At 37.0% G+C, this 24,672-nt stretch overlaps 1 long non-coding RNA gene and 1 pseudogene across 1 annotated transcript; both read left to right on the plus strand.

Annotated features, from left to right (window-relative positions):
* Nucleotides 1–2,101: 2,101 nt before the first annotated feature.
* Nucleotides 2,102–4,702, plus strand: LOC144234259 (uncharacterized). Its single transcript, XR_013335906.1, has 3 exons — nucleotides 2,102–2,175; nucleotides 3,806–3,868; nucleotides 4,565–4,702. It is a non-coding gene; the product is annotated as an uncharacterized LOC144234259 (long non-coding RNA).
* Nucleotides 4,703–9,148: 4,446 nt separating this feature from the next.
* Nucleotides 9,149–9,650, plus strand: LOC144234295 (ubiquitin-conjugating enzyme E2 C pseudogene; annotated as a pseudogene).
* Nucleotides 9,651–24,672: the final 15,022 nt, after the last annotated feature.

A 24,672-nucleotide genomic window follows, 5' to 3' on the forward strand; every position in this document is an offset into this window, starting at 1 on the left:
GCATGACACATGAAATACTCTCAATAAATATTAGGGTTTTATTATATATAATTACACATATAATTATTGTACATATGTATCATTACATTATACATTCATATATATTACAAATACGATATGCCATATATATGCTATTTTTGTGCTATGATTATTAAAAACAGACGGTTTTATTTTTGAAGTTCCAAAAGTAAAGTGGATAAGGAAGTAAAATTAGGATGAGGAAGCAAAGTCACAAAAGCTCTCATAAAGTGGTTAAGAAATTAGGTGGATCTTAAGAAATAAATCAGATAATACTATTATAAAAAGGAGGAGTATTTTGTACTAAATAAATAAGCAGTATTTCATTTGCATGTGGGAAAGAGAAGCTTGTGTCCTAAATCCTGAACTTTAGGGGGCCCAAGCAATCCTTCCTCAGATCACACTACTCCCCACCCAAAGCTTACACCTCACATTTTATTTTTAAAAAGTTTTGTTTTTTTTTTTTTAATCTTTATCTTTGAGAAAGAGACAGAATGTGAGCAGAGAAAGGGCAGAAGGAGAGGAAGACACAGAATCCGAAGCAGGCTCCAGGCTCTGGGCTGTCAGCACTGAGCCAACGTGGGGCTCAAATTCGCAAAACGCAAGTTCATGACTGAGCCACCTAGGTGCCCCCACCTCACATTTTAGACCATGCTCTGGGTATACAGATCACTAGGGTTCTCAAGAACTATACAGTCTTTTATTCCACCTTCACTGTCTTAGGTGCTTACCAAACCACCATTGTTATAAGCATATTACTGAATGATGGCTAACGGTTGTTTTGTTTTTTGATTTTTGTTGGTTTGTTTGTTTGTGAGGAGTTTGGTTAGAGTCTGAATTAGTGGGCTCGTCTGCTCAGATGTGGAGTGTTCAGAACATGGACCAGGGATAACAGAATTTTCTTTGTGCCACCACGTTCTGAGGCAGAATTCTGAAGCAAGAAGAGAATTCTAAATCTGAACGGAGACTTCAAACCATTATCAAACTATTTTTGTCAAAGAAAGAAGATCTACTTGACAGTGTGACGATCAATTTGCAGTTTTTAACTATTTAGACAGATGTATTTCTTAACTATTTAGGTAGGTGGACTTCCATTTGGATGCTTGCCCCAAGACCTGACAAGGGGATGGGTTTGTGACCTACCCATAAAAGTAAAGTTGTCCACATCATGGTATACTGATCTATATTACAGAAAAACAGAAAGAAATGAATAGTAGGGAGAAAAGAGTGACCACAACAGTCACGTTAAATTCAGATCAGAAAAGACTGGTGCTAAGGAGGAGGAGTTTTATTCTTTAGAGTGGTATGGTAGGGAGGATTAATGACTTCTCAGGATTTCCACATCCAAATCCCTAGAAACACTGAATATCACCTCACATGGCAAAAGGGATTTTGAAGATGTGATTAAATTTACCGATTTTGAGATGAGGAGATTATCCTGGAATATCCAGGGGGTCCTAATCTAATTACTTACGTCCTTAAAAAGCTGAGAACCTTCCCCAGCTGGGTTCAGAGAGGTGGATATATGGGAAGAGAAGCATGAGAGGGACTCAGGATTGCTGGGTCTGAAGAGGGAGGAAGGAAGCATGAGCCACCAAAGGCAACTGGCCTCTAAGATCTAGAAACTCTCTCCTGGAGCTTCCAGAATCTAACGCAGCCCTGCTGATGCCCTGATATTAGCCTCTAAGACCCATGACAGATTTCTTTCCTCCAAATAATAAATGAGTGTTATTTTAAGCCTCTAATTTTTTATTAATTTGTTACAGCAGTGATGGAAAAGGCAACATGATATAGGCAGCATCACTGAAAAGTGTTTCCAGGAAATCTTATTAGGAGTTTAAAAGAAATAAATTCCTGTTGTAACAACCCAGGATTCTTCTTTCTGTTCTATCATCCCAACGATTCAACTGCATGCTTATGGTCACAAGACAGCCGTTTATGTGTCACATCTGTGCCCAAGATAGGAAAAAGAAAGAAAATTGAGGAAGCCAGCAGGGGAAGTCTTTCTTTCAAGAATATTCTGACCAGAAGCTCTACCCCTAAATTATGCTTACATTTCATCGGCCAGGACTGGCTTATTTAGCCAGCCAACTCCTAGGTAAAAGGAAGTAGCAGAAGATGAGTATTTTTTGAAGAGACACTGCCAGAGTTCTGATGGTAAGGAAGAGGTAGGCAAGGGAAAATATTGGGGAATAATGCGGGTCTGAATTGCAGGACTTTTCAAAGCCTCTCATAAGTTAGTGCACATGTGACTCTCAAGAAAGATATACAGCATTTCCCCAAATTATTTGAATAAGGACAAATCAGCTTATTTTCATATGGAGGAAGATCTCACTATACAGTACATTGCTTATAAAAATATTATAAGAGTCATGAAAGGATTCTGAATAGGGTAAGAGCCTGATCCAATATCACTCTCATAGCTGGCTGGCCCCAGGCAATAGAATGATATCTCTTTGCATCAGATGCTCATGCTGCAATCCAGGTGCAAGCACAGCAACAGGTATAAGAGGGGGACCAAATATTCCCTAGCATTAGACGAGAGCAGTAAATGCATTAAAGTCCTCAGAATCTTTTCGCTTAAAATGTACACAATTGTTCAGCAATACAAAGTATTAATTAAATGATTGATTCAATTTTCAAGAATCTGAAGAAATTAATTTATTAGTTATTTATATACATTGGAAAGCCTTTAGGAAGGCAATACTCAAATCATGATTTTTTTTTTTTTCATTTAAAGTTGAAAATACTATAGAGGCCACTGAGTGAATCCTTAGTCGTACTGAGGAGAGAACTCACATCCAGAGGTTAGTAACCTGTTTAGGATTACACAGCTGTTTGATGGCGTCCCTACAGCCATAGCCCAGTTCTCTCACTACCCGGAATGGTGGTTTTCCTATTATTCATTAGGACCATTTGTCAATAGCTTTTACCTGATGTAGGCATTATGTTTCAGGGAGTAGTATTAGAATGCAGTATATGTACATGTATAGACTCTTCTCCCTTCTACAAAACAAAACTTCCATCTCCTACCTTAAACTGTTTCCAAAAAGCTTAAATGTCTGAGTTTTGCAGATGTCTTTATGATGATAATAGGGTTCTACTTTATTTCAAATATTTTTCTGCTTGGAATGAAATAGAATTACTTAATTCAGTTAACTTCTATAGGCATAGCTATAAATTCAGTGGCATATTTTAACATAACATTCTTCCCCTATTTATTGATTGAGCACTTATTAAAGACAGAGCCCTCTGCTGGACACTGAAGATACAATGCGTGGGACACATGGCCATCCTTAAAAGATATTTTACTTTGGGCTAAGAGACAAAAGTGATTCAGAAACAGGGAACTAAACCTTCAAGCCAAGTAGGGTTCAGGAAAAGGAATGTGACATAAGCAGAGAGAAAATCAAAAAAGAATTGTGTTTACTATAGATTTAGGGAGCATCAAAGGTTACCCAGGCCTGGAAACTACATCACTGGGGCTTGAGAAGACCCACAGAGAACAGAACAAGAAGAAAGAGGAGGAGAAGGAGGAAGAAGAGAAGAGAAAGGGGAAAAAGAAGGGAGAGAGGGGAAGGGACGGGAAAAGGAAGGAGGAGGAGGAAGTACAAGAAGAAGAAAATGACTCCTCCTTTCCCCCAGTGGCATTCAGCTACCCCATTTTCCAATGCTACTACTACCCTAGGCACACCCCTGGCTTTGCCATTGTTTCAATGCTTTGTAATGCTACGTTTATCTGTTGATCTGTGTGTGCAACCATTTTTTTTTTTTTAATCTCCCCTAGGTCATTAACCGATTGGTCTTCAGTTCCTATCTTTTCCATGAAAAGCAAGATGCCAGGCCTATAGTAAGTACTGGGTTACTATTAATTAAATGAATCATTAAGACATGTAAATATTTCAGGAGAGGGAATTATTCTTTCTCATTACTTTTATTTCTGCAAATACCATACTTACTGCTGGGCTGAGAATTTGAGTCTGCATCATATCCCTCGGCACCATTTGATTTGGCAGTAAGGTGAGTCAGAGAGTTACACGCAAACTCAGGTTCACCCTTTTAGAGAACCACAATAGCCAGAGTCAGTCTCTCCACACTACAAAGATAGAAAACCCCTAGTATAAACTATTGATTTTAGTTAATAACAATGTATCCATATTGGTTCATCAATTGTAACAACTGTACTACTCTATGTGAAATTTTAGTAATAGAGAAAATCGTGAGAAACTGCTGTACTTCCTGCTCAATTTTCTGTAAGCCCAGAAATGTTCTAAAAATAAAAATCTATCAACTTAAAAAAAAATCTAGTGTACATACGCTTAAATCTGATCTAAAATTTCAGTATGTTGAATTACGTGGGTATGATACACTTCAAGTCTATGTTTCTAATTTCAGGCATTAGATTCTTAAATCTGACTATATAAAATGTTGCATTTTGTGATAACAGCACTTTTTTTTTAAACTAGGGTAATTCAAAAACAAGTACAACCAGCAAGTACAACCAGTCATAAGTTTAGTGAGACATATTCCTATATAATCTTTACAGATTAAAGCAGGCATTGTTGCCTCAACTTTAAAGCTGAGGAAACAGGCTCAGAAATTTGAGGCCACATGTTGCACAACCAGCAATCAGCAAGTCAAAATCAAACCCAGTCATTTTTCTTAATATCCATGCTGCTTTTAACAGTATAAAGGTAAGTATATAGACACTGGAGAAGCATATATGAATATATAAATACAAGGAAATTTGGGCCTAACCCTTCAGTTACTTGACAGACGGCCCGGCTTGCATCCACTATATACCAGTGAACCATCCATGTCCTCAAAATACTGACTTATTTATTAAACCATGTTCTGTCAAAAGGTCACCATTTAAATAATGAAAACAATAAAGTAATGGATACACTTCTGGATGAAATACTGTTTGTTAATTCCCCTCGATCTATTCACAGTCCTTTTTAACTAATATTTATACCACAAAGAATTCCCATTCTAAGCAAGCAGTTACAGTTCTAGGAGTGATCAGCCAGTCGATCACCCCCAGCTAAGCACGGAGCTCTAAATGTTATGCACTGATAATATACAGATGGATGATCCAGGCGGGACTACAACAGAGTCCTACAGAGAGAGAGAGTAGAACTCTCTTCCTCCTAATTTCAGATATGATGTTATTGCCATATTAAAACTTACCTACTTGGTCCAACACATGTGTATTGTAGCCCATGTGTCCCCAAGGTTCATTTGTATTGGCTTTTGCATGCTGCTCTTTGAGGACTGGGAATGTTTTTCTAGTACATAAGTACTAGTACCTCAAGTACTATTGAAAGAATTTCACCGTGACTGAGAAAATGGGAAAATGAACTCAAAATGTGACAACATCACAGTAAGGACAGTCCAGGAAAGCTAACATTGTATGTTCAGTTTTAAAATTGTTTCAACCCCAACTTTATGAAAATTGAAGCTTTTGTTTAGTCTACTTTATGTTATTTTATTAATTACTTCCCTATTAAGGGCATTGCAGAGCAATTATGTAAACTATAGATATAATTTCCAAGCAACAAATCCTGATACACACTTGGTTATTTTGGGGTTCCTCACTGAGATAGTATATAATCTTTTTTCCTTTATTAAAGTAAGTTATTATTATTATTATTATTATTATTATTATTACTGAATACATTCTATAGTAGAATTTGAGATCTAGAGTCAGATTTCTAGGAACTACACTGCACCTCTTCCATTATTTCTTAATAAGAAATCCTGGGGTGCCTGGGTGTTTCAGTCAGTTAAGTGGCTGGCTCTTGGTTTTGGCTTAGGTCAGGATCTCATGTATCTTGAGATCAAGCCTGGCATCAGGCTCTATGCTGACAGTGCAGAGGCTGCATGGGATTCTCTCAATCTCTCTCTCTCTGCCTGCCCCCCCCCAACCTCTCTATCAAAAGAAATAAATAAACCTTTAAAAAAAGAATTTCTCAGGCAAACCATTTAAATCCTTTGGCTGTTTGAAGTTAGTTTTTTCATTTTAAAATTTAAATAATAATGTAACTTACTGCCTTGAGAAAATATCCAAACCTAGTATTCTAACATTCAAAATCCATTTCTATCCACTTGCTTTCTCCATACTGACCACATTTCTCTTGGTGTCACCTCAAGCCCAGACTCCTACTGAGCCAAGAACAGTCAGCTGCACCGGCTCTCCCACACCCACTGCCCCATAGCTCAGCTTCCAAGAGGGCTGTCTCACTTCCTGCCTTCCTGCCCTAATTATTCTACCTGCTAACCAGCTTCTTTTACTGACCAACTGACTTGATCTTCCTTTGTCTTTCAAAACACTCCTCTCAGAAATACCTTCTCTGTAAACCTTCTTTAGCTTAAAATTTATATCTAAAAGATATAAACCCTCTCTAGCTTAAGATTTATATCACACCGGAATGCCTATTCACCATTCATTCTCTCCTTTTGCCTTCCTACTACAACATCCGTTTTGTCCTCTTCAAATTCTAGTTTCCTTGATTGTTATTTCCATTTCTTGTTATTTCCAGATGAGGATGTTTGAGACAGAGGTAAGGAGGAGAGATCTCACCTGAGAAGGTGATATGCTATATCCGCTTATCATGAGGTACACTGGTCTGAACTACTGGAGTCAGAGACCTGGGTCCAAATCTCAACTCAACTATTTACTAGCTGTGCAGTTTCTAACAACTAGCTTTCTCTAACTAGTTTTTGAGTATTATAATGAAGATTATAATGGCTCTTTTATAAGATTATTATAAAAATAATTTTTATGAAAGGCTTACCATAGCTCTTGGCTCATAAAAAGAAAGGGATATTATATATGGACGTATATATAACCACTTTTCTGGGTAGAATATACAATATTTTCAATAAAAACCCTAAATCTGTTAGACCTTTCAGCTGTACTTAACTTTGTTCATCAACCTGTACACTGCTGTTTAGTCATTTATGATAGAGAAATAGAGAGATAGGTAGGTAGATAGACAGATACAAAATGATACCATATATATGTAATATAATTACATATAAAGAAATGTATAAATACACATTCACATATTTGGATATATATGGTCATCTTTTCCCCCTTCTCTCTATAAATATTTATATTTATTTTTGTTTCTATTTATGATGCAAAGATGAAGATGGTAGGGAGAAGTACAGTATAGTAGATAAAGTTCTAGCCCTGGATGGATGGGAGTTGAATTCCAATTATCTATGGCATCTGTTTGGAGAATAGCCTTAAGCAAATAAGACTTCTGAACCTTGTTTCCTCTGTTGAAAGTTTAAGAAAATAGAATCTACCAGTACACGTTATTTCAAGAATTTAAGGTTACAGTCTACATGTAACGTGCCTGTGTGTGTATTTGGGTGTGTGGTATGCATTTCCCCTAGAAACAACAGTTCAGTACTCACTAATTCAGTGTTTGTGAAGCCTTCATGTAACTACCACAAACAGTAAGAATTACCCATATATATCTGTACATTAATTGCCTTGAGGATCTTATTTACCTTTGTATACACCATTGTACTCTGACAATGCCTACTGTGTAATAACGATGCAGTCTGTTTTTGCAGAAGAAAGCAAAAGAAACACAGAGGTATGGAGAGAAGACAGAAAGGACAACAGGAACTGAATGGAAGGTGACTGCATGAAAGATAGCTCTGAAGCTCATCATAAGGTTGACATGTGGCTAATGACTCTTTTCCCATCAAAATTTGACTGCCAGGTTTTCATGGAAATGTTCCTCTTTAATACCTTTCATGCTGGGTGCCCTCACTCCTTGCCACTTCTCCTGAATGTCAAATACACCTCCACAGGCTTTCATTTTTCTTATTAAAATATTGGCCACCATTTATAGCATCACCTTCTTTGTCTCGGTCATCTGTTTTTTCCAGTTATGACAAGCTCTTGCTAAATCTGTAAATGAGCTCAGAGGCCTCATTTCTTTAGGATAATTCTTCATCTTTCTCCCTTTGCTTTGAACTTCATGCTGGAATTGCTTGTGCCCTGTCTATATATTATTTTTCTTTTCAAGCAAGCTGAGCAAGAGACCAAAGGAGCAATTTCACAAGAAGAAGTAAAGCCATTTTGTCATGCATTGGAAATTTTTGACTAAAAGTGATAGTACTAATAATTCCATGAGTAAAATGACAGCTACATGCCTGCCATCATATTAGACCTTTTATATACTGTTATGGGCTGAATTGTGCTCCCACAAAATTCATATGTTGAAGTCCTAACCTCTAGTACTTCAAAATGTGACAGTACTTGGAGATAGAGCCTTTAAAGAAGTAATTAGGCAAATGAGGTTGTAAGGATAAGCTCTAACCCAATATGACTCATGTCCTCATAGGAAGAGGAGACTCGGACACAGATGTGCACAGAGAAAAGACCAGGGGAAGACAGATGGGTGTAATGGCCATTTAAAAGCCAAGGATAAATATCTTAGGAGAAATCAACTCTGCTAACACCTTGATCTTAGAATTCTAGTCTCCAGAACTATGAGGAAATAAATTTCTCTTGTTTAAACCCCCAGGCTGTGGGACTTTGTTAAAGCAGCCCTAGAAAACTGATACATACACCATTCTATTTGCTTCCCATAGCATCCCATAAAGAACAAATAAGTTTCACTCTTCCCTTTTCACAGATGCTGAATGGAAGGCTCAAAAATAACATTTGAAGGGTGCCATTTGAAGTGGAAAATAAACCCACTGATGAACGTGATTAAATAGAAACCAGAAGCAAAAATAATCTGAAGCAATAGGTTTGTAGGTTGATCCTCATGCTTTCTAGTTTCCTATGTTATTTACTGAATTGATTTTGTCTCTTTTGCTCCATGCTTTGTGAAATGTGCTGAGGATTCAGGGAGAAATAAAACAGTTCCTGTCCCACAGAAGACCATGGCTTTTTAGACGATCCACACAAAATTCATTCATTCATTCATTCACTCAATACATTGTATTGGATATATTCACTACATCTAGATGCCACAAGTCTAGACACAAACATGATTAATTCTGCTGAGGATGAAGGAAAGCCTTATAAGCAGACAGGTGGGCCTCAGTCCTGTGGTGGTGCCCCCCAAATTCCCATGTCCTTGCAAACACCTCCTGGATGGCTTCTCAGAACTGTGACCCAGCGCCCACCAACATCACTGCTTGCTGCCCACAGTGGAGCCATACCCAGCCAGGGCACTGCCCACTCCTATCGGCAAGAGGCTACAGCAGGAGCTCATGACCCTAATGATATCTGACAACAAAGGAATTTCTATCTTCCCTGAATCAGATAGCCATTTTAAGTAGGCAGAGGCCATCCATGGAGCAGCGGACACATATATGAAGACCTGAGCTATAAGCTCTTCCTGGAGTTCCCCAGTGGCTACCCTTAAAATGCACCCACAGTGCAGTTCCTCACACCTTGCTACATCCTGAAGGACAATGGTCCACCCTGTAAGATTGTCAGGACCTTCCTGCTGTCCATCCAGAGCCCGCTAGGAGAACCCAACAGTGATAGCACTTTGAACATACAAGCTGCTGAGCCCTGAAAAAAACCCACAACCTTTAAAAAGTCTCTGCAAGAAATCTACTCAAAGCAGGTCTCCAGACAAGAATGCTGACTTATCCAGCCTCTCTCCTTGTGTTGTCTTTTTCGTTTTCCCTTAGATGGTCTGCCCTCTTCTTGATTTCTGTATAGGACTGGATCTTAAGCTGTCGTGTCATTTTTGTTTTCTGGATTTTCTTTTGTTTTGTTTTGTTTTGTTTTTATTAAGTCTCTGGTTGAACCCTTGTAATAAATATATTACATAAATACATTTGGGGATTTTTACAAAAACCAAAGGTCTTAAGGGGCGCCTTAAGGTGGCTTAGTCGGTTAAGCGTCTGACTTTCGCTTAGGTCATGATCTCGCGGTTCGTGAGTTCAAGCCCCGCGTCGGGCTCTGTGCTGACTGCCAGCTCAGAGCCTGGAGCCTGTTTCAGTCTGTGACTCCCTCTGTCTCTGACTCTCCCCTNTCTCGCGGTTCGTGAGTTCAAGCCCCGCGTCGGGCTCTGTGCTGACTGCCAGCTCAGAGCCTGGAGCCTGTTTCAGTCTGTGACTCCCTCTGTCTCTGACTCTCCCTTGCTCACCCTGTCTCTCTCTCTCTCTCTCTCTCTCCTAGAAAGAAATAAAAACATTAAAAAAAAAAAAAGGTCTTAAAATAATGACTCATCTGAGGCTTGAAGTATGAGGTGATAAAACAGAACAATGGCTGATGGCTTCTCAAATGGAGACAAGGACTATGCTATTGTTTAGTTATTAGCTGGGGGGAAAAATAGCAGCTAAACAGAGCAATGTGAACGGAGGCATCCCCGGGCCATTTCAGTTTTCATCCAGACTAGCCTTGTTCTGACAGGTTGCTCCCCTGAACACAGCATGCCTACTGCTTCCAGCAGGGTCACCTGAAAATAGTGAAAACCCTGTCAATCCTGATGACAGACTGACTAACTGAACAACTGGCTTACACTTGCCCATTTATTTTTAATCTGAGCTTATAATACTACCAAGCTCTTCCCCTGGGAATGTATATGAAGATAAATGAGGTAATTTATGCCATAGGGTTCTGAACTCCTTAGAAGAAAAATGTTACAATAAATTTACAGTTATATTATATATTCTTTAATAAATATTTGATTGGATGTGCATAGAATATCTATGATCCCTTAAGAGATTTAGAGGAAAATAGCCAAGAAAAGACCTATAAGCCTTAAACTGCCAGAACCCCAGAAGATGATTTAAGCAATGCAATAAGTAAGTAGGTTGACCTATTTCTCATTTTAAGGGCAGAAATAAAATTACCATTCCTACATAGGAAAAGGCTTCTTTCTACAGTAAGTATGAGCAATATTAACACCAAGCTTTCTCTTTCTTTAGAAACACTTCCAAGTTGGGTTTAGTATGAGCAAAGCTCAGACAAATACAAAAATACAACCATGGAAATTAATTACAGTAGCAAATCCTTGAATAACAAGTCTAGTCCCTTTTATGCTGTCCCTCAGTCAGGGTACATTATGGAAAAGGCAAGGGCCTTAAAGTCATAATGACTGGTGTTCCACCCTCTTTCTCTTCCAATGATAGGCCTTCTGACCTTGGACAAGTGAGTTACACTCTCTGTGCTTTGGTTTGCTCATCCATAAAATACAGATATTAATAGGCAATGTGTAGATTTGTTGTGAATACTCAATAAGATAATTTTTTCAAACACCTAGAACTCCAGCCAAGGTATAGCAGATGGTTGCCAAATGTTATATATATTGTCCTTCCCACCAAATGTGTGGTTTCTAATAGCCATGGCATTAGACTAAAATTTAGGACTTTAAGGGTGATATATTAAACAGTAATTATGTTATTATCTTATTTAATTCCCAATAACCTCCTATAGTATAGATACTGGTACCATTACTATTTTACAAATGAGAAAAGTAGGCTTTAGAGAGGTTAATGGAAAATTTTAAAAGGTGAGGTGGCCCTGAGTGGCTCAGTCAGTTGAGCATCCAGCTCCTGATTTCACTCTAGGTAATGATCCCAGGGTCATGGATCAAGCCCCACACTGGACTCTGCACTGAGCATGGAGAATGCCTGAGATTTTCTATCACCTTGCCCCCTCCCCAGCTTGTGCTCTCCCTCTCTCTAAGATAAGATGAGATAAGATAAGATAAGATAAGATTAGATTAGATTCAGAATGTTAATAAATGGAAGATGTGTGACTTCACACCAATACAGTACAGAAAAAACTACTTTAAAATCACCACCAAGGGCAAATGTATGTGTGTGCACGCGCACGTGCCCTTATGTCTGTGTATGACTCAACCCAAGAAAAATGACTGTGTATGGCTCAACCCAAAAAAAATAACACCAAAAAATTTTATAGTATATATAAATCTATACTAAATCTACACCTGTACAGAATATAAAAGAGACAAAGGGAAGTGAAAGATAGAAAAAGAACAAGGCCCAGAAGTTAATGGGAGAAAATTTTAAGGTAAATATGAGTTTAGGATAATGATATTGATTATATCTCACGTTTCTATAACCATTTTAATTTATTAAATTGTTTTTCTTTTTCTTTATTTGTTTGTTTTGGGGGATTTCTTTTGTATAACACAATCTTAAGGAGTAGGAGTGAAGAAACCATTCCCCCATCTTCTAGGGGATAAAAGTGATTCTCAGAAAATAAGTAACTCTACCTTACTTTTACATACTTAAAATGCATACTAAAACACTGTAGTTTTGCTTTTGATTAATATCTTTTAACTTTTTAACATCTCTTAACTGCCAGATCTCTGTGATGAATTAGCAATTTGTTGAGAAAGTATTCCATCATCTCACACACTAGTATTGTTCATGGGGTAATCCTGCTGTGCTGTGGGAAAAAAGTCCTGGTCTGGAGCCCCATCTGAGCTGCTCACTAACCTAGTGAACTTAGGCAAATCACTTCTTTATACTCAGTGTCACCTTCTCAGGTAAAAATGGCTATAAACCTTTCATCGAAGTCTCTTACTCTACCCGAGTGGAGGTAGCTCAGCCCCATCACCAGCAGCTATGGCCTCCATGGCTCAGGTCCACATCAGATTCCTCAACTGTTTCTCTCTTTTTCCCAGTGCTTGTATTTACAGTTTCTTGCTCTATCCTTGAGGATTGATTACCCAGTTAAACTATGTCCATACTTTGGTTTAATTTTTCCCGAGTTACTCAGATTATTCCCAAATTTATTTGCTATATAGCCTATGGGTATTTCCCATTCCATACTAAATTAGTTCAGTCCTGAGGAAAACATAGTACAGCAAATTCAGAAGTCTGGGATGCTTCTTGTCTGGGAGAAGGACCTGTACAGAATATAAAAGAGACAAAGGGATGCGAAAGTTAGAAAAAGAACAAAGCCCAGAAGTTAATGGGAGGAAATGTTAAGGAAAATATGGGTTTAGGATGGTCATGTACTCGCCCGGGAAGAGGGTAAGAGCAGAACTTTTGGGAGACAGATGTGCTTGCAAAATTCTTTTGACCCACACATCTACAAACACTTGGAAGATCACTATCAGACACTGTAGGAGTTCCTGAAATGTAGGTGCATCATGTCTTATTCTCAATTGTGTCTGCAGTTACTGGAGAGATACACTGATGGTGGGTGTGGAAGATATGTGTTCAAAGGGAAACCTGCCCTTCTTCCCAAAAAATGTTCCTTGGTCCTGAAAAGTGAAATTAAGTATTCCCAAAACATAAATATTAATGCGCTAAATATTTCTGTCCTTTTTACTCAGTGGGGAGAGGAAGATTCCAACAATTCAGACTCAGATAACCAAAGGAAAGAGTGGAAACGTGAGGTCTGAGTTTAAAACAAAATTAAATAAATGGAAATGAATATAGGTTTCATGTAGTTGGGGTTCAAAGTTTAATGAGAATAAGCACAGAAATAGGTTGACATGGGGCAACTGGGTGGCTCAGTCGGTTAAGCGTTAGACTTCGGCTCAGATCATGATCTCACAGTTTGTGAGTTTGAGCCCTGCATTGGGCTCTACACTGACAGCTTGTAGCCTGGAGTCTGCTTCCAATTCTGTGTCTCCTTCTCTCTCTGTCCCTCCCCTGCTTGTGCTCTGTCTCTCAACAATAAACGTTTAAAAACTTTTTAATAAAAAATGGGTTGATGTATCTGTTAAATATCACCTCTTTTATTCAGTATGATTTTATGGCAGGCAATACAACATGTAAATTGAAGTGTAAATTGAAGATAGGCCAAGACCGTGTTATGGTTCAGGAATTTGGGTAAACACATACTCGGTTTCCATACCAGTGCTCTTAATTAAATAAATTTAAAGTATTTTACCTGAAAACTGCACATGAAAAAATAAAACATCCTACGGCAAATTATCTTCTTTTTCAAGTATCTATTAACATGCCTGCATGAATCTTATATGACAGCGGCTCTCAAATAGCAAAAACAAAAGGGAAGTTTCATGGATATGGAGAATTCTACACATCTAGTTTTCCAGTTTATATTCACATAATGAACCTTTTAGAAATGATTGCTTGTCTAATCCATATCAGGCAAAATCTTATTTATTCATAGAAAAAAAAAAAAACCTGAGGTTCAGAAAAGTCACACAGCCAACAAGTAGAAGTGTATATATTCAAATCCAACTTCAAGCTGCCAGTTTTCTTTACATGCCTGTCACCACATCCTTCTAAATTGCCAAGCATCATTTTTCTGGATGTCTCCAACACTGCATTACTTACTTTTAAATCTTTGTTTCTTTGAGTAGGTACACTAAATATTTTGTTTGAAAAAATGTATTTTTACCAGGTTTCCAGAAGACATCCTTCTGAAAATGTTTGTATGTTATGTTTGACGGTGCAATAGTTGTGCATTCAATTATTTAAATTATTGTCTTAAAATCTACTCTACCCTTAGTAAATAAATCTCTGCTAAAAATAATGAACATCAAAGAAACCTGGATATGAAATGGTATTGCTAAAGATTCTAAATGGGAAACATCAGAGTCAGAGAAATTAAATTTTTATTGATCATTTCATCCTAGCCTTCCATTCAAAATTAAATGCAACTATAAATTGTTCCAAGTAAAGTGAATTTTTACTCTACTCTCTTCTAAAGGACAAAATTAGAAGTATGAAATAAAAATTAATTCAGCTGAAAAGTTATCACTTCTAGCTGGTTTTCTCACTTAGAAATGATAGATTTTCAGTGGCTAGGTGAATGCCCTATAATATTTTGATGAAAAGCAGTATCATCTCAATTTTAGGCATGGTTTCTGGAATCATTTAGATTTCCATGAAATTAATTTTGTTTCTGGCATTACAACATATAAAAAGTTGAACTTAAAACCCTTAAATTTTCCTATTTATGTCAAGAATAAAATGCAATCTGATGGGTGCTCTCATCATCCACAGAAGGCCTTTGCTTCACAGCTCTGAACATAGTTGAGGCAGAGCTTAGATTAACAATACAAACTCTAGTCTCTGATTACTGGGACTCAAATTCAATTCTACCACTTTCTGGAAGTGTAATCTTTGCAGGAAGGAATTTAATCTCTCTGTGTCTCACTTTCCCAAGCTGTAAAATGAAGAGTACCTATCAATATAGGATTAAGAAAGGTAACCAACAGGGGTGCCTGAGTGGCTCAGTCAGTTAAGTGTCCAACTTCAACTCAGGTCATAATCCCATGGCTCGTGGGATCAGGCCCTGTGTCGAGCTCGGAGCCTGGAGCCTGCTTCAGATTCTGTGTCTGCCTCTCTCTCTGCCCCTCTCCTGCTTGCAGTCTGTCTGTCTCTCTCTCTCTCAAAAATGAATAAATGTTAGTAAAAAAAAATTTTTAAGGTTATAAATTATTTTAAGCACAATTTTAAAATATTATACATAAGTGTAAATAGAATCTGTCTGTTACTCAATCACCCAGTCATGAATCTGAACTCTGAGAACAAATGCAAGTATGTGAAATGTTTCCAAGATATTCCTTTGGATAAGGAGAAGACTATCATCACTAAAAAAAAAATTATCTTTCTTTGATGATTTTTGTTTTATTGTTTCAATCTAAATATTAAATATTTAATATGTAAACAGTAAACACACTACTACACAAACAATGAGGCAAATAAAAAATCAAATGGAAAATCAAAATGTCTCAAAACAAAAGAAAAAGAAAACACAATATTCTAAAAATCTATGGGTAGAAGCAAAAGCAGATGTTAGAGTGAAATTTATGCTGTAAATCTTATTTGTTCTAAGCAGGGTAACTGGATGGGTGTTGAGCTCTACTTTCTAGCAATTCAACTTCACAGTAGTAAGTAGAGGAATTTAGTGCAGTTCCAAACACAAAAGTGATTCTCAGTAGATTCTACTTACTGAAAGAACAAATAATCTGATATGGGTCTGAGTTAGACTAGAGAGATTGAGCTTAGTTGTAGCCAACAAAAGAATAGGAATTTCCAAGGGAAATCAGGGAAATAAAATAAAACAACAACAAACCCTACTTGAAGGGTCAAAGATCTTACCAGGAAGGCTAGTTTCAAGTCTTGAATCCAAGTAAGCAAGACACCAAACTGAGACAAAGGAATGGTAGAGAAAGCTGAGAAAGATGACTGGGCTCAGTAAAGCAGCCTTTACATAAAATTCCTTGGCACCATGTTCACCCCTAACATAGAGATCATCCTGAAAGAAAAAGGATCTCCCCATTCCAAACTCAAGTAGAAAAGTTTCTTCACTATGGCCATGGTTGAATTTTATTGACTCATGGTCTGGAATGGAAGGAGAATATAGCAGCAGGTAAATCCTGCCATAAACTATTAGGAGCTGCAGAAGACAGATGCTGTCACACTCAGGGTCCTATGAGTTCACTCTTCTCTAAAGTGCACTTCGCAGGAGGAAAAAAAATGCAATTTTCTTAAAGCTCCAGGGAAACAGTATCTGAAGGGAAGGAAGAATTAAAAAAGGAAGAGCTAAGAAAAAGAAAACAAGGGACATTCCTTGAAAAACCTTACTAAGAAGTCAGGTTTCTCAAGGGATTGTGCCTTTCAACGTTTATGGATGTTCTGCGGCCTGTGACAGACAGTATCAGACAGTGAGGATCTGTGAGGAGTAAAGCACACCACACAGGAGCAGCTATCAATCTGGTGTTGGAGGGAAGAATCTTGACAGTATTCTCCTAAACAAAAGCAGAGGAACAAATAACTTAGGAAATAGAAGTTTGCTGGAAGATGATACTTTGTACAGGCATATGATTTGAATGAATCTTTATAATACATAATTCTCACTGTCTTTTTCTAAGTACAGAATAATATTCATTGCAACAATCTGATTTAAAGAATATACAGATATAAGAAATAACCATAAAAATTAAATATTACCTAGAAATCTCCACTACATATAAATAACAGCTATTAGGATATTGGTTTTGATTCTTTTAGTCATATATTAGAAATAATGTAAAATATAAGTAAATCATATGATAGATATAATTTTATATTTTTTAAAACTAAAAATATTACAGACATATTTTGGTATTATTATATACTTATATATTCTTTTACTGCATTATTTCTGAATGGGACATAATTTTATTATATGAGCATATAAGTTATTTAACTAGTCCTTTGCTTTAGACATTCAAATTGGCTCCATTTTTTCCAGAGGGAACTGAAATTAACATTCTCATTTCCGTTTTGCTCATATCTATGATTATTTCCTAAAAATAAATTGGTATAATTTAGGCTTTTTGTCTCACCACCATTTGTTGCATAAGCTATCATTTTTCACAGATTTAAAATGTTATCTTTATAATATACTAAATTAGAACCTAAATTTATCTTTATTTTTCTATAGGAGTCTGTGGTATTTTATATTTCATATATCTTTTTTCTGTTGAAGTATAGTTGACATAAAATGTTCTATTAGTTTCAGATATACAATAGATTTTATGATTTTAAAATATATATTTTAAAAATATGTGGTATGGTAGCCCATACTCATTGCAAATCTTTAAAATCTATAAATCTTACCAAATACACACAATCCCAAACAGGTAGTTTACAATGGTAATATACATATAATTTTGAGGATCATTAATATCTTTTTAAGACTCATTCTTCCCATTTTACTGATTTTTCCTCAAAACTATAAAATGTGTCCTCTTTATATGACACATATATGAGTTTTACACATGTTCCAATAAGTTAGTTTTGAGATATTTTTCTATTATTGAGAGTAGGTGAATATATTTTTACTCTTAGGCTTTTTCTGTCTAATTATTGCTAGTATTATTAAGTTTACTTTTAAGTTTTTATAGCTTTAGTTGATTCTCTAAATCAACTAAATTTTTTAGGGCAATATCATCTGAAAATCATAATTTTATTTCCTCTAGTATGTCTATCATCTAACCATTTTTCTTATGTTATTACATGCAGATAGTCTATTTGGAAATAACTACAAATATATTTACAAATGTAGTTTTAATTTCTCAATAAGAAAACTTTAGTTCCAATTTTAAAGGATTACTAAGGTCGTGTTAGTCCAACTTCCTTCAGATGATGTCAATGTGCAATAATTAGCTAGAATCACTAGTTTTCCTTCCCAGTTTTAACAGTGCATTCTTTTCTTTTAACTTTTATTTATTTATTTTTTAAATTTACATCCAAGTTAGTGAGCATTCAGTGCAATAATGATTTCAGGAGTGGACTCCAGTGATTGATCCCCTATGTATAATGACACCAGTGCTCATCCCAAAAAGTGTCTTTCTTAATGACCCTTACCTATTTAGCCTATGTCCCCTCACCCCTGCATCCACCACAACCCCTCCAGAAACCCTCAGTTTGTTCTCTGTATTTTTTTTAATGTTTTATTTATTTCTAGGAGAGAGAGACAGCATGAGCAGGGGAGGGTCAGAGAGAGAGGGAGTCACAGACTCTGAAACAGGCTCCAGGCTCTGAGCTGGCAGTCAGCACAGAGCCCGACGCGGGGCTCGAACCCACGAACCGCGAGATCATGACCTAAGCGAAAGTCGGACGCTTAACCGACTAAGCCACCCAGGCACCCCTGTTCTCTGTATTTAAAAGTCTTGTAGGCATGCCTGGGTGGCTCAGTTGGTTAAGCATCTGACTTTGGCTCAAGTCATGATCTCATGGGTTGTGAGTTCAAGCCCTGTGTGACAGCCCAGAGCCTGGAGCCTCCTTCAGATTCTGTGTCTTCCCCTCTCTCTACCCCTCCCATGCTCATGCTCTGTCTCTCAATAAAAACAAAACAAAACAAATAAAAACATTATTTTTTTAAAAAGTCTCTTATGTTCTGTCCCCCTCCATGTTTTTATATTATTTTTGCTCCCTTCCCTTATGTTCATTTGTTTTGTATCTTAAATGTCACATATGAGTGAAGTCATAGGATATTTGTCTTTCTCTGACTAATTTTGCTTAGCATAATACTCTCCAGCTCTATTCACACAGTGGCAAATGGCAAGATTTCATTCTTTTTGATTCCTGAGTAATACTCTAATGTGTGTATATGTGTGTGTGTGTGTGTGTGTGTGTGTGTGTGTGTGTGTACTGAGTAATACTCTACTGTGTGTTTGTATATATACGTATATATGTATATATATGTATATATGTATATATATGTATATGTATGTGTATGTGTGTGTGTATATATATATACACACATATATATATGCGCATATATATGTGTATGTATGCCACCTCTTCTTTATTCATTCATCCACTGATAAATATTTGGGCTCTTTCCATACTTTGGCTATTGTCAATAGTGCTGCTATAAACATTGGGGTGCATGTGCCCCTTCAAAACAGCACCCCTGTGTCCCCTGGATAAACACCAGTAGTGCAATTGCTGGGCTGGAGAGTAGTTCTACTTTTAATTTTTTGAGGAACCTCCATTCTGTTTTCCAGAGTGGCTGCACCAGTTTGCATTTCCACCAGCAGTGCAAAAGAGATCCTCTTTCGCTGCAACCTCGCTAACATCTGTTGTTGCCCGAGTTAATGTTAGCCATTCTGACTGCTGTGAGGTGGTATCTCATTTAATTTGTATTTCCCTGATGATCACTGATGTTGAGCATTTTTGCACATGTCTTTAACAGTGCATTCTTAAACAATTTCAGATAAACAAAAGGCCATATGAATTACCCTAGGATATGGTGAAATGCTACAGTTAACACAAAATTAGGAGACACATTTGAATACAGGTTTTGACTTTAACTTGCATCATTCTGCTGCAGGTTATGATAGAATGATCAGACTGAATTATCCTAATTGTGTTGTAATTCCATTATCTCTTCCCAGATGAATACCCTTTGGCATCATCTTTTCTAAACTGATATCATAAGCCCATGATAAATATTAGCTTCCCTACACTTAATCTACAAGTAATGGAAGGCATTCTTTTTATTGGAAAGAAGGGCAGGGGCAATAAGAAAGTTTTATACCATGGGAATGATCCCTTTGGCAGAGTGGAGGAAGTATTGGAAATGGGATGGTCAGACATCAAAACACAAAGACCAGTTAGTTTCAATACCAAGGAGGAAATTAAGAAGGAACTGAAGAAACAGTTTGTAAGAATCATTTTACACAAACTGCCAATGTAAGAACAGTATGATTTCCTTTTTTTTTTTAATGATTTATTTATTTCTAGGAGAGAGAGAGAGAAAGACAGCGTGAGCAGAGGAGGGTCAGAGAGAGAGGGAGTCACAGACTCCGAAACAGGCTCCAGGCTCTGAGCTGGCAGTCAGCACAGAGCCTGACGCGGGGCTCGAACCCACGAACCGCGAGATCATGACCTAAGAGAAAGTCGGACGCTTAACCAACTAAGCCACCCAGGCACCCCAGAACAGTATGATTTCCAATCAGACATAATTAGAAGCTAGAGTCAGATGTCACGGCTGGCTCACCTCTGATGGCACATTTATTACTTTATCTGTCTAAACCTCTATCTTCCTAATATAAGTAAGTAAAGTCACATTTTAAAAATATGTTTACTGCAGAAGGTTTTGTCTACTCTTTTTTTAGTTTTATTCCACCTTTGTGTTAAATATTAGACGTTTTATCAGAAAACAATTCAGAATGTGGCAACAATTTATGGAACCCATAAATAGGGATTAACTGATTTTATTTGTTCTCTTAGGTTCTTCACAAACCTGTTCTGCAAAGAACCTGAAGACATTAAAAAAATAGTACTTTTTTAAATAAAAAATAAATAAAAAATAAAAAAATAAAAGCTAAAAATAAATAAATAAATAAATAAATAAATAAAAAAAAAGAAAGAAAAGCTAAAAAAAAAAATAGTACTTTTTCTCCTAGAATTGAGCAAATATCTCGGAACAAAGAACTATTCTTCAAATCTCCCTATGCCCACTGCCACTTCTAAATTATCATATATATGACATATATAAAGAACAGTTCCACTAGGGAAGCCTGGGTGGTTCAGGTGTTTAAGCATCCAACTCGATTTCTACTCAGGCCATGACCTCAGAGTCATGAGATTGAGCCCTGCATTGGCTCTGCGCTTAGTATGGAGCTTGCTTAAGATTAACTCTCTCTCGGGGCTCCTGGGTGGCTTAGTCGGTTAAGCGTCCGAATTTCGCTTAGGTCATGATCTTGCAGTTCGTGGGTTCGAGCCCCACGTTGGGCTCTGTGCTGACTGCCAGCTCAGAGCCTGGAGCCTATTTCGGAGTCTGTATCTCCCTCTCTCTCTGACCCTCCCCTGCTCACGCTGTCTCTTTCTCTCTCTCCTAGAAATAAATAAAAATTAAAAAAAAAAAAAGATTCTCTCTCTCTCTCTCTCTCTCTGCCCTTTATTGGCTCTCTCTCTTGTTCTCAAAAACAAAAACAAAAGACAAAACAAACAAAAACAGTTCCACTAAAGTAATGCATTTCCTCCAAAGTCTGCATAGTCTCCTCTCTACCTACAGTGAAGTCGAACTATGCTACCAGGTATTCATCTCCCTCTCTAATCTGCTGTAAGCCAAATTTTCGGTCTCATTTCCCATTGTGTCTTTTTATTTATATTTACCCAGTCACTTGACAAACAGAATCACTACCTCTGTGTCTCCTTCCTCTCTTAATCATCTCTGAGCCTCCACTTATACAAGGAACCCTATTTCCCTCATGTCTCCAGTCCTGAAAAGTCCACTCAGCTAATGTTTTCTCTACAAATCGCTTCCTGATTCATTTGTTCAAAAGTAACAAATTCTTCTACTTGCTTACACACACCATTTCTGTATACCACTTAGTAATTTTATCTCAGCTTCAGTTTTATTTTATATTTGGTTACATCAACATGTAAAGGAATACAAAGAAAATGGCACGTAGCATTTGTGTTTGCCTTTTCAGTTCTATGTATAGCACATCCATAGGCTGGGCTTGTTTAATTCTCGAAAATTAAAGCAATAAAACTGATATAAAATAACTACACCAAATTGCAGAGAAGGAAACTGAAATAGAAATAAGCAAAACAATCTGGCCTGCATTTTGTAACCAGAAATCAATAAAACCAATCAGCAATGCCCAAATCTACTCTACTACACTACATTAATTCTGGCAAATGGATACAAAAAGTATCGAAAAGCTGAAAGGACTACTGAAAGTAAACTATCACCATTCTTATTACGTCCATTTTTCTCGACTGCTCTTTATCTTCACTCACCTGCCCCCATGCCTCTATCTCTTCTTCTCTTCCTCCCTCCCTCCCACCCCACCTTCCCTTCCCTCCCCTTCACTCCTTCTCCCTCCTCCTCTTTTGTTGTGAGCATGGATCTTTCAAGACCATCATCTTTCCTTGTCCCAACCTTTATAGATTGACTTGAGTTTAAACTCTGAGATATACATATGAAAATCTCTTTCTTTTTTGGAGCCATATACAAACTCCATTGAGTACTTCAGGGGATTCTTAGAGACATGTTGCTTAGGTTAGAAGAATGTTACCTTCCCTTTATAGGTTAAACATGGTTCTTTAGTTTCTGGAATATATCCACTTCACCTGTCTCTGTGTTTTGTGTGAGATTCTATCACTTGATTTTCCTTTTCTCTGGTTTCTATTTCTTTCTCCAGCCTGTGTGTCTCCTCTATTGCTTCTGACATCTGCCATTCACCAACCAATTGCATTGGTCCACTCTTTATCCTTGTTCACAGTTGTTAATCCACTGCTGCTGGCCCAGGATTTGAGAAGGACTCAATATTAATGTGTCCCAAAAAAGCACACTTTTTCTTATCTCAATCACCACTTAGATAAGGAAATTTTGAAACTAGGTGAATTTAGCCATCCTCACTGGTATTAATGATTATCTTTCCTCTAGGCAGCAAACTTGTGCTATTTCTGCTAAGAATATCTACAGTCCACACATTGTACCATTTGAACTTGAATTTGTTTAGATGATGGAGGGGTGGCCAGCCTGTTTGGATTCACAAGTACTGTGGAAGGAATATGCATGAGCACAGGACTGATAGCTAAAATAACTGAACTCAAATTCCTGTTCTATCCTGCGTAATCTTTCAGAACACCCATGCTTTTAATCTCCAAAGTGGAATTGCTATGAAAGTCACCCTTAAAGGGTTACGTAAGGATTGAAATGAGATACTGTATATGAAAGACATGGACTTGCATGAAGTTGATCTTCAATATCTTCCTAACATTTCCTTCTCTCTAAATCCATTTTCCAATAGTCTTCCCAACACAGAGAATACTTTGACATTCTCAGAATAAATACATGTTTTTACATCAGGCATTAGGATAAATAGATTTTAGAGGAATTTACATACCATGCTAAGAAATTGAAGCCCTATCCTGTAGCCAATATATGATTTTGCACTATTGTAATTACTTGGCCTTCAGCAGCAGCAGCCTTTGGAAAATCTCACTTTATACCAGAAGCTTTGGAAAGGTCATATGTTAGTTATTTGCATTAATAAGGGGTAGAAGATTCTAATGAGGCCAATCAATTGATACACACCAATAATCTAATTAATACAAGCCACTATATGAGCACTACCAGTATAGTCTCCTTTTTATTCTTCTCTTACCCCCATTCACTCTCACTGCTTTGCACCTACTTCCTCTACTACTCCTAAGTTGTTGTTTTTTTTTTTTTTTCCCCTACCCCATGTTGGAAACTTCTATTGCTACATTATGACACTGTTTAAGCCTGCAGGTCATTCCTAGAGCTTATGCTGATCCCCACAACTGGATTGTTTTTCTATTGTCCCTACACTTAAAAGAGTGAACAGTAATCAAACACAAATGTTCACTGGGTTCTTTCTATGTGTCAGGCATACAGCTGAGATCTTTATACCTCATAAGAATTTACACTTCACAACAGCCTGTGAGGCAGCTATGACTTGTTACCCCAGTTTACACTTGCAAAAACTGAGGCAAAAAGAGATTTAGTTTCCCAAGAAACATATTTTGGTATTATGACTTGAATCACTGTTCTACCTGGCAGCTTTTAGTAAATGTATTGAATAAATATCCAGAGTTTTGTAATACTTCATGGCCCAGCTCAAACTCATTCTTTCTAAAAACAAAAACAAAAACAACAACAAAAAAACAAACAAACCAAAAAAAAAAAAAAAAACAAGAACCCTCTCACCTACCCTTCAAGGAAGAAATTTTTCTCTAAATTTCCAGAACATTATCTCTACGTTTATTTTCTACCTTACATGTAGTCAACTATTAATTTACTTTTATTTAATGGTTACATGCAGGAAAGCATAAGTCCCTTAAAATAGAACCAGGCTTTTAGTGTCTTATATGTGTTTTAAATGAATTAATAACTAAATGAAAATTTATACAAAGAGTGCTATCATGACAATATATGTGTTAACTGCCAAGAATCTAAAAATTAACTCATGGAGTGTATTATGCTAAGTGAAATAATTCAGTCACAGAAAGGTAAATATCATATTATTTCACTCATATGTGGAATTGTAAAAACAAAACAGATGCACATAGGGGAAGAGATGGAAAAATAAGATACAAACAGAGAGGTAGACAAACTATAAAAGATTTTTAAATACAGAGAATAAAACTGAGGGTTGCTGGAGTGTAGGCAGGTAGAGTAACAGGCTAAATGGGTGATGGGCATTAAAAAGAGCACTTGTGGGG

Source organism: Crocuta crocuta, unplaced genomic scaffold (genome assembly GCF_008692635.1).
Source record: "Crocuta crocuta isolate KB4526 unplaced genomic scaffold, BGI_CrCroc_1.0 scaffold561, whole genome shotgun sequence".
In the NCBI taxonomy this organism is placed as follows: domain Eukaryota; kingdom Metazoa; phylum Chordata; class Mammalia; order Carnivora; family Hyaenidae; genus Crocuta; species Crocuta crocuta.